We start from the raw sequence: 14,266 nt of genomic DNA, 5'->3' as shown, positions 1-14,266 counted from the left end.
GGCTTCCCTTCCCTTTATAACGGCTGAATTTATTTTTAGCCCCGCAAATTACAGAGAACCACATTTTTATTGTACAGCAATATTTGCACCGAGTCAGTGCTAGTTCAAAGACGCATGTCTTCTGACTTCACCACACTAAACAGGGACAGGATACCAAAAGCAACTTTCCAAAATGTGGTGCAATTTAACTCTGATTTATTATTACAGACAAACCGGTAAGAACTAAAAGCAGCACATGTCTACGACTCAGCCACAATAGGTCGATGTGACCGTGATAGATCTTGCCAAACACATGCCGCTGAGAAGAAGCATTTATCGATGCCACCAACAAGTGGCATCATCATCATCCATCACAGCACGATCTTTCGACTCTGATTCCACCATGAATGACCACCGATGCAATACATGAAATCCTCACAAGCGAAGCCATGACTCTGATTTATAGCTAGCCTAGCCAGGTGGGTAGATAGATCTTCACTCGGATGGGAAGAGGGACATTGTAACCTTTTGTTAAACTTCAGTCTTTTTGGTCCAAGGGTAAAACAGCTGGTCATCTTGCTTTTGTTTATGTTTCTGATGATTGAATGAAAAAAATGGCTTGGTCAGGATGTTAGTTCCGATATAAAAGAAGATTCCAACTGTTGAACACCAAAGATCGGATGGCCGAGTTGGTCTAAGGCGCCAGATTAAGGCTCTGGTCAGAAAGGGAGTGGGTTCAAATCCCACTACGGTTAATTTTTTTCTCTCTCCTTCAATTTCCTTCTTTCTGTTCTGAAAAAGATTTATTAGGCCTTATCTTATATTTATTTGTTTACAAATAAAATAGTAGATAAAATTTATTTAAAAAAAGATTCACTTCCTAATTAGTAAATAAATTTTATTTTAGAAAAGGATTCATTCTGCAAACCAGTAAAATTGATAATATCGATGATTGCGATTTTTTCAATAGTACTACTAAAGAGGGAGTAATAGAGTAGTGCTCTTTATATTTCACATACACTGAAAATCCACTTGATTAGTTACAAATGAACAAAAAGATGAAAGTGTATCAGAAACGGACGGAATTGGGTGGGTCAGATTTGTGTAAATACTTTCTGCGTTTATTTTAGAAGTTGAATGTTTTAACAATGTTGATTTAATTGCTCTGAAAAGCTGTTCATCTTATTGGTGGTTCTGGCCTGATACTGTGTTAAGGGAGTCATTTCCGTTACAAGCTAAACCACCGGTCAATTTTTTTTTTCTTTCTCCTTCAATTTCCTTTTTTCTGTTCTGGAAAGGATTTATTGTGCCTCATCTTATATTTATTTGTTTACAAAGGAAATAGTAAATAAAATTTATTTAAGAAAGATTCACTTCCTAATTAGTAACTAAATTTTATTTTAGAAAAGAATTCATGCTGCAAACAAGTAAAATTGATAATATTGATGATTGCGATTTTTTCAATAGTACTACTAAATAGGGAGTAATAGAGTAGTGCTCTTTATATTTCACATACACTGAAAATCCACTTGATTAGTTACAAATGAACAAAAAGATGAAAGTATATGAGAAACAGACGGAATTGGGTGGGTCGGATTTGTGTAAATACTTTCTGCGTTTATTTTAGAAGTTGAATGTTTTAACAATGTTGATTTAATTGCTCTGAAAAGCTGTTCATCTTATTGGTGGTTCTGGCCTGATACTGTGTTAAGGGAGTCATTTCCGTTACAAGCTAAACCACCGGTCAATTTTTTTTCTCTCTCCTTCAATTTCCTTTTTTCTGTTCTGGAAAGGATTTATTAGGCCTCATCTTATATTTATTTGTTTACAAAGGAAATAGTAAATAAAATTTATTTAAGAAAGGATTTACTTCCTAATTAGTAAATAAACTTTATTTTAGAAAAGGATTCATGCTGTAAACCAGTAAAATTGATAATATTGATTATTGCGATTTTTTCAATAGTACTACTAAAGAGGGAGTAATAGAGTAGTGCTCTTTATATTTCACATACACTAAAAATCCACTTGATTAGTTATAAATGATCAAAAAGATGAAACTGTATCAGAAACAGAAGGAATTGGGTGGGTCGAATTTGTGTAAGTACTTTCTGCGTTTATTTTAGAACTTGAATGTTTAACAAAAGCTGTTCATCTTATTGGTGGTTCTGGCCTGATACCGTGTTAAGGGAGTCATTTCCGTTACAAGCTAAACCACCGATCAATTTCTTTTTATTCTCTCTCCTTCAATTTCCTTTTTACTGTTCTGGAAAGGATTTATTAGGCCTCATCTTATATTTATTTGTTTACAAATGAAATAGTAAATAAAATTTATTTAAGAAAGGATTCACTTCCTAATTAATAAATAAATTTTATTTTAGAAAAGGATTCATGCTGCAAACCAGTAAAATTGATAATATTGATGATTGCGATTTTTTCAATAGTACTACTAAAGAGGGAGTAATAGAGGAGTGCTCTTTATATTTCACATACACTGAAAATCCACTTGATTAGTTACAAATGAACAAAAAGATGAAAGTGTATCAGAAACGGACTTAATTGGGTGGGTCAGATTTGTGTCAGTACTTTATGCGTTTATTTTAGAAGTTGAATGTTTTAACAATGTTAATTTAATTGCTCTAAAAAGCTGTTCATCTTATTGGTGGTTCTGGCCTGATACCGTGTTAAGGGAGTCATTTTCGTTACAAGCTAAACCACCGGTCAATTTCTTTTTTATTTCTCTTCCTCAATTTCCTTTTTTCTGTTATGGATAGGATTTATTAGGCCTCATCTTATATTTATTTGTTTACGAAGGAAATAGTAAATAAAATTTATTTAAGAAAGGATTCACTTCCTAATTAGTAAATAAATTTTATTTTAAAAAAGGATTCATGTTGCAAACCAGTGAAATTGATAATATTGATGATTGCGATTTTCTCAATAGTACTACTAAAGAGGGAGTAATAGAGTAGTGCTCTTTATATTTCACATACACTGAAAATCCACTTGATTAGTTACAAATGAACAAAAAGATGAAAGTGTATCAGAAACGAACGGAATTGGGTGGGTCAGATTTGTGTAAGTACTTTCTGCGTTTATTTTAGAAGTTGAATGTTTTAACAATGTTAATTTAATTGCTCTAAAAAGCTGTTCATCTTATTGGTGGTTCTGGCCTGATACTGTGTTAAGGGAGTCATTTCCGTTACAAGCTAAACCACCGGTCAATTTCTTATTTTTTCTTTTCTTCAATTTCCTTTTTTCTGTTCTGGAGAGGATTTATTAGGCCTCATCTTATATTTATTTGTTTACAAAGGAAATAGTAAACAAAATTTATTTAAGAAAGGATTCACTTCCTAATTAGTAAATAAATTTTATTTTAAAAAGGATTCATGCTGCAAACCAGTGAAATTGACAATATTGATGATTGCGATTTCTTCAATAGTACTACTAAAGAGGGAGTAATAAAGTAGTGCTCTTTATATTTCACATACACTGAAAATCCACTTGATTAGTTACAAATGAACAAAAAGATGAAAGTGTATCAGAAACGGACGGAATTGGGTGGGTCGGATTTGTGTAAGTACTTTCTGCGTTTATTTTAGAAGTTGAATGTTTTAACAATGTTGATTTAATTGCTCTAAAAAGCTGTTCATCTTATTGGTAGTTCCGGCTTGATACTGTGTTGAGGGAGTCATTTCATTTACAAGCTAAACCACCGGCCAATTTCTTTTTTTTCTCTCCTTCAATTTCTTTTTTCTGTTCTGGAGAAGATTTATTAGACCTCATCTTATATTTATTTGTTTACAAAGGAAATAGTAAATAAATTTTATTTAAGAAAGGATTCACTTCCTAATTAGTAAATAAATTTTATTTTAAAAAAGGATTCATGCTGCAAACCAGTGAAATTGATAATATTGATGATTGCGATTTTTTCAGTAGTACTACAAAAGAGGGAGTAATAGAGTAGTGCTCTTTATATTTCACATACACTGAAAATCCACTTGATTAGTTACAAATGAACAAAAAGATGAAATTGTATCAGAAACAGACGGAATTGGGTGGGTCAGATTTGTGTAAGTACTTTTTGCGTTTATTTTAGAAGTTGAATGTTTTAACAATGTTAATTTAATTGCTCTAAAAAGCTGTTCATCTTATTGGTGGTTCTGGCCTGATACCGCGTTAAGGGAGTCATTTCCGTTACAAGCTAAACCACCGGTCAATTTATTTATTTTTCTCTTCCTCAATTTCCTTTTTTCTGTTCTGAAAAGGATATATGAGGCCTCATCTTATATTTATTTGTTTACAAAGGAAATAGTATATAAAATTTATTTAAGAAAAGATTCACTTCCTAATTAGTAAATAAATTTTATTTTAAAAAAGGATTCATGCTGCAAACCAGTGAAATTGATAATATTGATGATTGCGATTTTTCCAATAGTACTACTAAAGAGGGAGTAATAGAGTAGTGCTCTTTATATTTCACATACACTGAAAATCCACTTGATTAGTTACACATGAACAAAAAGATGAAAGTGTATCAGAAACGGACGGAATTGGGTGGGTCGGATTTGTGTAAGTACTTTCTGCGTTTATTTTAGAAGTTGAATGTTTTAACAATGTTGATTTAATTGCTCTGAAAAGTTGTTCATCTTATTGGTAGTTCTGGCCAGATACTGTGTTGAGGGAGTCATTTCCGTTACAAGCTAAACCACCGGCCAATTTCTTTTTTTTCTCTCCTTCAATTTCTTTTTTCTGTTCTGGACAGGATTTATTAGGCCTCATCTTATATTTATTTGTTTACAAAGGAAATAGTAAATAATTTTTTTAAGAAAGGATTCACTTCCTAATTAGTAAATAAATTTTATTTCAAAAAAGGATTCATGCTGCAAACCAGTGAAATTGATAATATTGATGATTGCGATTTTTTCAATAGTACTACTAAAGAGGAGTAACAAAGTAGTGCTCTTTATATTTCACATACACTGAAAATCCACTTGATTAGTTATAAATGAACAAAGAGATGAAAGTGTATCAGAAACGGATGGAATTCGGTGGGTCAGATTTGTGTAAGTACTATCTGCGCTTATTTTAGAAGTTGAATGTTTTAACAATGTTGATTTAATTGCTCTGAAAAACTGTTCATCTTATTGGTGGTTCTGGCCTGATACTGTGTTAAGGGAGTCATTTCCGTTACAAGCTAAACCACCGGTCAATTTCTTTTTTTTCTCTCTCCTTCAATTTCCTTTTTTCTGTTCTGGAAAGGATTTATTGTGCCTCATCTTATATTTATTTGTTTACAAAGGAAATAGTAAATAAAATTTATTTAAGAAAGATTCACTTCCTAATTAGTAACTAAATTTTATTTTAGAAAAGGATTCATGCTGCAAACCAGCAAAATTGATAATATTGATGATTGCGATTTTTTCAATAGTACAACTAAAGAGGGAGTAATAGAGTAGTTCTCTTTATATTTCACATACACTGAAAATCCACTTGATTAGTTACAAATGAACAAAAAGATGAAAGTATATGAGAAACAGACGGAATTGGGTGGGTCGGATTTGTGTAAATACTTTCTGCGTTTATTTTAGAAGTTGAATGTTTTAACAATGTTGATTTAATTGCTCTGAAAAGCTGTTCATCTTATTGGTGGTTCTAGCCTGATACTGTGTTAAGGGAGTCATTTCCGTTACAAGCTAAACCACCGGTCAATTTTTTTTCTCTCTCCTTCAATTTCCTTTTTTCTGTTCTGGAAAGGATTTATTAGGCCTCATCTTATATTTATTTGTTTACAAAGGAAATAGTAAATAAAATTTATTTAAGAAAGGATTCACTTCCTAATTAGTAAATAAACTTTATTTTAGAAAAGGATTCATGCTGCAAACCAGTAAAATTGATAATATTGATGATTGCGATTTTTTCAATAGTACTACTAAAGAGGGAGTAATAGAGTAGTGCTCTTTATATTTCACATACACTGAAAATCCACTTGATTAGTTATAAATGATCAAAAAGATGAAACTGTATCAGAAACAGAAGGAATTGGGTGGGTCGGATTTGTGTAAGTACTTTCTGCGTTTATTTTAGAACTTGAATGTTTAACAGAAGCTGTTCATCTTATTGGTAGTTCTGGCTTGATAGTGTGTTGAGGGAGTCATTTCCGTTACAAGCTAAACCACCGGTCAATTTCTTTTTATTCTCTCTCCTTCAATTTCCTTTTTTCTGTTCTGGAAAGGATTTATTAGGCCTCATCTTATATTTATTTGTTTCCAAATGAAATAGTAAATAAAATTTATTTAAGAAAGGATTCACTTCCTAATTAGTAAATAAATTTTATTTTAGAAAAGGATTGATGCTGCAAACTAGTAAAATTAATAATATTGATGATTGCGATTTTTTCAATAGTACTACTAAAGAGGGAGTAATAGAGAAGTGCTCTTTATATTTCACATACACTGAAAATCCACTTGATTAGTTACAAATGAACAAAAAGATGAAAGTGTATCAGAAACGGACTTAATTGGGTGGGTCGGATTTGTGTCAGTACTTTATGCGTTTATTTTAGAAGTTGAATCTTTTAACAATGTTAATTTAATTGTTCTAAAAAGCTGTTCATCTTATTGGTGGTTCTGGCCTGCTACCGTGTTCAGGTAGTCATTTCCGTTACAAGCTAAACCACCGGTCAATTTCTTTTTTTTTTCTCTTTCTCAATTTCCTTTTTTCTGTTATGGAGAGGATTTATTAGGCCTCATCTTATATTTATTTCTTTACAAAGGAAATAGTAAATAAAATTTATTTAAGAAAGGATTCACTTCCTAATTAGTAAATAAGTTTTATTTTAAAAAAGGATTCATGTTGCAAACCAGTGAAATTGATAATATTGATGATTGCGATTTTCTCAATAGTACTACTAAAGAGGGAGTAATAGAGTAGTGCTCTTTATATTTCACATACACTGAAAATGCACTTGATTAGTTACAAATGAACAAAAAGATGAAAGTGTATCAGAAACGGACGGAATTGGGTGGGTCGGATTTGTGTAAGTACTTTCTGCGTTTATTTTAGAAGTTGAATGTTTTAACAATGTTAATTTAATTGCTCTAAAAAGCTGTTCATCTTATTGGTGGTTCTGGCCTGATACTGTGTTAAGGGAGTCATTTCCGTTACAAGCTAAACCACCGGTCAATTTCTTATTTTTTCTTTTCTTCAATTTCCTTTTTTCTGTTCTGGAAAGGATTTATAAGGCCTCATCTTATATTTATTTGTTTACAAAGGAAATAGTAAATAAAATTTATTTAAGAAAGGATTCACTTCCTAATTAGTAAATAAGTTTTATTTTAAAAAAGGATTCATGCTGCAAACCAGTGAAATTGATAATATTGATGATTGCGATTTTCTCAATAGTACTACTAAAGAGGGAGTAATAGAGTAGTGCTCTTTATATTTCACATACACTGAAAATGCACTTGATTAGTTACAAATGAACAAAAAGATGAAAGTGTATCAGAAACGGACGGAATTGGGTGGGTCGGATATGTGTAAGTACTTTATGCGTTTATTTTAGAAGTTGAATGTTTTAACAATGTTGATTTAATTGCTCTGAAAAGCTGTTCAACTTATTGGTAGTTCTGGCTTGATACTGTGTTGAGGGAGTCATTTCAGTTACAAGCTAAACCACCGGCCAATTTCTTTTTTTTCTCTCCTTCAATTTCTTTTTTCTGTTCTGGAGAGGATTTATTAGGCCTCATCTTATATTTATTTGTTTACAAAGGAAATAGTAAATAAATTTTATTTAAGAAAGGATTCACTTCCTAATTAGTAAATAAGTTTCATTTTAAAAAAGGATTCATGCTGCAAACCAGTGAAATTGATAATATTGATGATTGCGATTTTTTCAATAGTACTACTAAAGAGGGAGTAATAGAGTAGTGCTCTTTATATTTCACATACACTGAAAATCCACTTGATTAGTTACAAATGAACAAAAAGATGAAAGTGTATCAGAAACAGGCGGAATTGGGTGGGTCAGATTTGTGTAAGTACTTTCTGCGTTTATTTTAGAAGTTTAATGTTTTAACAATGTTAATTTAATTGCTCTAAAAAGTTGTTCATCTTATTGGTGGTTCTGGCCTGATACCGTGTTAAGGGAGTCATTTCCGTTACAAGCTAAACCACCGGTCAATTTCTTTTTTTTCTCTTCCTCAATTTCCTTTTTTCTGTTCTGGAAAGGATTTATTAGGCCTCATCTTCTATTTATTTGTTTACAAAGGAAATAGTAAATAAAATTTATTTAAGAAAAGATTCACTTCCTAATTAGTAAATAAATTTTATTTTAAAAAAGGTTTCATGCTGCAAACCAGTGAAATTGATAATATTGATGATTGCGATTTTTTCAATAGTACTACTAAAGAGGGAGTAATAGAGTAGTGCTCTTTATATTTCACATACACTGAAAATCCACTTGATTAGTTACACATGAACAAAAAGATGAAAGTGTATCAGAAACGGACGGAATTGGGTCGGTCGGATTTGTGTAAGTACTTTCTGCGTTTATTTTAGAAGTTGAATGTTTTAACAATGTTGATTTAATTGCTCTGAAAAGTTGTTCATCTTATTGGTAGTTCTGGCCAGATACTGTGTTGAGGGAGTCATTTCCGTTACAAGCTAAACCACCGGCCAATTTCTTTTTTTTCTCTCCTTCAATTTCTTTTTTCTGTTCTGGAGAGGATTTATTAGGCCTCATCTTATATTTATTTGTTTACAAATGAAATAGTAAATAATTTATTTAAGAAAGGATTCACTTCCTAATTAGTAAATAAATTTTATTTTAAAAAAGGATTCATGCTGCAAACCAGTAAAATTGATAATATTGATGATTGCGATTTTTTCAATAGTACTACTAAAGAGGAGTAACAAAGTAGTGCTCTTTATATTTCACATACACTGAAAATACACTTGATTAGTTATAAATGAACAAAAAGATGAAAGTGTATCAGAAACGGACGGAATTGGGTGGATCAGATTTGTGTAAGTACTATCTGCGCTTATTTTAGAAGTTGAATGTTTTAACAATGTTGATTTAATTGCTCTAAAAAACTGTTCATCTTACTGGTGGTTCTGGCCTGATACTGTGTTAAGGGAGTCATTTCCGTTGCAAGCTAAACCACCGGTCAATTTTTTCAATATTACTACTAAAGAGGGAGTAATAGAGTAGTGCTCTTTATATTTCACATACACTGAAAATCCACTTGATTAGTTACAAATAAACAAAAAGTTGAAAATGTATAAAAAACGGACGGAATTGGGTGGGTCAGATTTGTGTAAGTACTTTCTGCGTTTATTTTAGAAGTTGAATGTTTTAACAATGTTAATTTAATTGCTCTAAAAAGCTGTTCATCTTATTGGTGGTTCTGGCCTGATACCGTGTTAAGGGAGTCATTTCCGTTACAAGCTAAACCACCGGTCAATTTCTTTTTTTTTCTCTTCCTCAATTTCCTTTTTTCTGTTATGGAGAGGATTTATTAGGCCTCATCTTATATTTATTTCTTTACAAAGGAAATAGTAAATAAAATTTATTTAAGAAAGGATTCACTTCCTAATTAGTAAATAAATTTTATTTTAAAAAAGGATTCATGTTGCAAACTAGTGAAATTGATAATATTGATAATTGCGATTTTCTCAATAGTACTACTAAAGAGGGAGTAATAGAGTAGTGCTCTTTGTATTTCACATACACTGAAAATCCACTTGATTAGTTACAAATGAACAAAAAGATGAAAGTGTATCAGAAACGGACGGAATTGGGTGGGTCAGATTTGTGTAAGTACTTTCTGCGTTTATTTTAGAAGTTGAATGTTTTAACAATGTTAATTTAATTGCTCTAAAAAGTTGTTCATCTAATTGGTGGTTCTGGCCTGATACTGCTGTAAGGGAGTCATTTCCGTTACAAGCTAAACCACCGGTCAATTTTTTCTCTCTCTCCTTCAATTTCCTTTTTCTGTTCTGGAAAGGATTTATTAGGCCTCATCTTATATTTATTTGTTTACAAAGGAAATAGTAAATAAAATTTATTTAAGAAAGGATTCACTTCCTAATTAGTAAATAAACTTTATTTTAGAAAAGGATTCATGTTGTAAACCAGTAAAATTGATAATATTGATGATTGCGATTTTTCCAATAGTACTACTAAAGAGGGAGTAATAGAGTAGTGCTCTTTATATTTCACAAACACTGAAAATACACTTGATTAGTTACAAATGAACAAAAAGATGAAAGTGTATCGGAAACGGACGGAATTGGGTGGGTCAGATTTGTGTAAGGACTTTCTGCCTTTATTTTAGAAGTTGAATGTTTTAACAATGTTAATTTAATTGCTCTAAAAAGTGGTTCATCTTATTGGTGGTTCTGGCCTGATACTGTGTTAAGGGAGTCATTTCCGTTACAAGCTAAGCCACCGGTCAATCTCTTTTTTTTTATTCTTCAATTTCCTTTTTTCTGTTCTGGAGAGGATTTATTAGGCCTCATCTTATATTTATTTGTTTACAAAGGAAATAGTAAATAAAATTTATTTCAGAAAGGATTCACTTTCTAATTAGTAAATAAATTTTATTTTAAAAAAGGATTCATGCTGCAAACCAGTGAAATTGATAATATTGATGATTGCGATTTTTTCAATAGTACTACTAAAGAGGGAGTAATAGAGTAGTGCTCTTTATATTTCACATACACTGAAAATCCACTTGATTAGTTACAAATGAACAAAAAGATGAAAGTGTATCAGAAACGGACGGAATTGGGTGGGTCAGATTTGTGTAAGTACTTTCTGCGTTTATTTTAGAAGTTGAATGTTTTAACAATGTTGGTTTAATTGCAATGAAAAGCTGTTCATCTTATTGGTGGTTCTGGCCTGATACTATGTTAAGCTAGTCATTTCCGTTACAAGCTAAACCACCGGTCAATTTCTTTTTTCTCTCTCCTTCAATTTCCTTTTTTCTGTTCTGGAAAGGATTTATTAGGCCTCATCTTATATTTATTTGTTTACAAAGGAAATAGTAAATAAAATTTATCTTAGAAAGGATTCACTTCCTAATTAGTAAATAAATTTTATTTTAGAAAAGGATTCATGCTGCAAACCAGTAAAATTGATAATATTGATGATTGCGATTTTTTCAATAGTACTACTAAAGAGGGAGTAATAGAGTAGTGCTCTTTATATTTCACAAACACTGAAAATCCACTTGATTAGTTATAAATGAACAAAAAGATGAAAGTGTATCAGAAACGGACGAAATTGGGTGGGTCAGATTTGTGTAAGTACTTTCTGCGTTTATTTTAGAAGTTGAATGTTTTAACAATGTTGATTTAATTGCTCTGAAAAGCTGTTCATCTTATTGGTCATTCTGGCCTGATACTGTGTTGAGGGAGTCATTTCCGTTACAAGCTAAACCACCGGCCAATTTTTTTTTTTTCTCTCCTTGATTTTCTTTTTTCTGTTCTGGAGAGGATTTATTGGGCCTCATCTTATATTTATTTGTTTACAAAGGAAATAATAAATAAACTTTTTTTAAGAAAGGATTCACTTCCTAATTAGTAAATAAATTTTATTTTAAAAAAGGATTCATGCTGCAAACGAGTAAAATTGATAATATTGATGATTGCGATTTTTTCAATAGTACTACTAAAGAGGAGTAACAGAGTAGTGCTCTTTATATTTCACATACACTGAAAATCCACTTGATTAGTTATAAATGAACAAAAAGATGAAAGTGTATCAGAAACGGACGGAATTGGGTGGGTCAGATTTGTGTATGTACTTTCTGCGTTTATTTTAGAAGTTGAATGTTTTAACAATGTTGATTTAATTGCTCTAAAAAGCTGTTCATCTTATTGGTGGTTCTGGCCTGATACTGTGTTAAGGGAGTCATTTCCGTTACAAGCTAAACCACCGGTCAATTTCTTTTTTTTTCTCTTCCTCAATTTCCTTTTTCTTTTCTGGAGAGGATTTATTAGGCCTCATCTTATATTTATTTCTTTACAAAGGAAATAGTAAATAAAATTTATTTAAGAAAGGATTCACTTCCTAATTAGTAGATAAATTTTATTTTAGAAAAGGATTCATGCTGCAAACCAGTAAAATTGATAATATTGATGATTGCGATTTTTTAATAGTACTAGTAAAGAGGGAGTAATAGAGTAATGCTCTTTATATTTCACATACACAAAAAATCCACTTGATTAGTTACAAATGAACAAAAAGATGAAAGTGTATCAGAAACAGACGGAATTGGGTGGGTCGGATTTGTGTAAGTACTTTCTGCGTTTATTTTAGAAGTTGAATGTTTTAACAATGTTCATTTAATTAAAGCTGTTCATCTTATTGGTTGTTCTGGCCTGATACTGTGTTAAGGGAGTCATTTCCGTTACAAGCTAAACCACCGGTCAATTTCCTTTTTTTCTCTCTCCTTCAATTTCCTTTTTTCTGTTCTGGAAAGGATTTATTAGGCCTCATCTTATATTTATTTGTTTACAAATGAAATAGTAAATAAAATTTATTTAAGAAAGGATTCACTTCCTAATTAGTAAATAAATTTTATTTCAGAAAAGGATTCATGCTGCAACCAGTAAAATTGATAATATTGATGATTGCGATTTTTTCAATAGTAGTACTAAAGAGGGAGTAATAGAGTAGTGCTCTTTATATTTCACATACACTGAAAATCCACTTGATTAGTTACAAATGAACAAAAAGATGAAAGTGTATCAGAAACGGACGGAATTGGGTGGGTCAGATTTGTGTAAGTACTTTCGGCGTTTATTTTAGAAGTTGAATGTTTTAACAATGTTAATTTAATTGCTCTAAAAAGCTGTTCATCTTATTGGTGGTTCTGGCCTGATACTGTGTTAAGGGAGTCATTTCCGTTACAAGCTAAACCACCGGTCAATTTCTTTTTTTTTTCTCTTCCTCAATTTCCTTTTTTCTGTTGTGGAGAGAATTTATTAGGCCTCATCTTGTATTTATTTGTTTACAAAGGAAATAGTAAATAAAATTTATTTAAGAAAGGATTCACTTCCTAATTAGTAAATAAATTTTATTTTAAAAAAGGATTCATGCTGCAAACCAGTGAAATTGATAATATTGATGATTACGATTTTTTCAATAGTACAACTAAAGAGGGAGTAATAGAGTAGTGCTCTTTATATTTCACATACACTGAAAATCCACTTGATTAGTTATAAATGAACAAAAAGATGAAAGTGTATCAGAAACAAACGGAATTGGGTGGGTCAGATTTGTGTAAGTACTTTCTGCATTTATTTTAGAAGTTGAATGTTTTAACAATGTTAATTTAATTGCTCTAAAAAGTTGTTCATCTTATTGGTGGTTCTGGCCTGATACTGTGTTAAGGGAGTCATTTCCGTTACAAGCTAAACCACCGGTCAATTTCTTTTTTTTTCTCTTCCTCAATTTCCTTTTTTCTGTTCCGGAGAGGATTTATTAGGCCTCATCTTATATTTATTTGTTTACAAAGGAAATAGTAAATAAAATTTATTTCAGAAAGGATTCACTTCCTAATTAGTAAATAAATTTTATTTTAAAAAAGGATTCATGCTGCAAACCAGTGAAATTGATAATATTGATGATTGCGATTTTTTCAATAGTACAACTAAAGAGGGAGTAATAGAGTAGTGCTCTTTATATTTCACATACACTGAAAATCCACTTGATTAGTTATAAATGAACAAGAAGATGAAAGTGTATCAGAAACGGACGGAATTGGGTGGGTCAGATTTGTGTAAGTACTTTCTGCATTTATTTTAGAAGTTGAATGTTTTAACAATGTTAATTTTATTGCTCTAAAAAGCTGTTCATCTTATTGGTGGTTCTGGCCTGATACTGTGTTAAGGGAGTCATTTCCGTTACAAGCTAAACCACCGGTCAATTTCTTTTTTTTTTCTCTTCCTCAATTTCCTTTTACCTGTTCCGGAGAGGATTTATTGGGCCTCATCTTATATTTATTTGTTTACAAAGGAAATAGTAATAAAATTTATTTCAGAAAGGATTCACTTCCTAATTAGTAAATAAATTTTACTTTAAAAAAGGATTCATGCTGCAAACCAGTGAAATTGATAATATTGATGATTTCGATTTTTTCAATAGTACAACTAAAGAGGGAGTAATAGAGTAGTGCTATTTATATTTCACATACACTGAAAATCCACTTGATTAGTTATAAATGAACAAAAAGATGAAAGTGTATCAGAAACAGACGGAATTGGGTGGGTCGGATTT

This window comes from Triticum aestivum, chromosome 3D (assembly GCF_018294505.1).
Source record: "Triticum aestivum cultivar Chinese Spring chromosome 3D, IWGSC CS RefSeq v2.1, whole genome shotgun sequence".
Classification (NCBI taxonomy): domain Eukaryota; kingdom Viridiplantae; phylum Streptophyta; class Magnoliopsida; order Poales; family Poaceae; genus Triticum; species Triticum aestivum.
The sequence above is the reverse complement of the archived record's forward strand: the minus strand, read 5'-3'. Positions refer to the sequence as shown.